A 1,018-nucleotide genomic window follows, 5' to 3' on the forward strand; every position below is an offset into this window, starting at 1 on the left:
GGGGCAGGGGACTCCGTTTTGGGGTGTCCCTGTAGATCGATTCTTCAGCGCACACTGCAGAGGATGCCTCCAGGGTCAGGTCTCAGCCCCCTGCCAGGGTCTGACCCCGATTGAGGCAACGACTTATCCTGGGATAGAAGCGGACATGTCTTTTATGTCAGGACATGTTGCTTCCTACCCCCACTCCCTCCTACACCTTATGCTGCTGGGTGTTGTGCTGATGTCAGAAGTTTGTTCATGATTAAATAAAGGATTTTGCTCCTTCCCTTGCTGCCCCTTCTCTGCACTGGATTGGGAGCGGGGGGCACCCCAGTTTTAGTCTGAACTCTGGGAACTTCAGTATTGAGGACACAAGTTGTGGGGAAGGAGCTTGCAGCTGGTGGCAGTAGCAAGCTGTTATCCTCTCTGTGGAGAGGCACAAGGGGGTTGCAGGAAGGAGGAGGGCAGGGCAAGGGTAAGGGCAGGCCCTTGCTGGAAAGATCTGGGGTGCGGTGTCAGATGGGCTGTCGGCAGTGGAGAGTCTCTCCCACGTAGCATGACTCCAGCAGCTGGGGCCTGCAGTAAGTGGAGATGCCCGCTGGCCCCTGATGACCACAGCTCAGCAAGGTGACTCCCCTGCAAAGCTCTGACCCCTGGGCCCAGGTTGGCAGCACTCTGGGCTGCTTCACCCTAGGACCAGCTCCTGGGGTGCAAGCAGAAACGTCTCTTCTCCACCCCAAGCCCTGCTAAGGCAATGATTTTGCAGGGTACTGGAGTCGTCGTACCTGCTGGATGCCACTAGATGGTACCAGTCACTGCAATTATGGGGAGCCCGTGTGCATGGGCACCCAAAGTGGCTTCAAATGAGTCAAAACTCCAGAGCGCCCTAGCTCCAGGGTGTCCAGGAGGCTTCATTGCTCCCTTCCCCCTCCAGTACGGTGCCAGGGGAGGTCCTCAGATGGCACAGGCAGGCTCCTGAACGGTTGCACAGCATGGCACAGACATGCACCCCAGAGGCAGCCGCATTTCAGCTGGGGGC

This window comes from Gavialis gangeticus, unplaced genomic scaffold (genome assembly GCF_001723915.1).
Source record: "Gavialis gangeticus isolate Ggan-Ray unplaced genomic scaffold, GavGan_comp1, whole genome shotgun sequence".
Lineage (NCBI taxonomy): Eukaryota > Metazoa > Chordata > Crocodylia > Gavialidae > Gavialis > Gavialis gangeticus.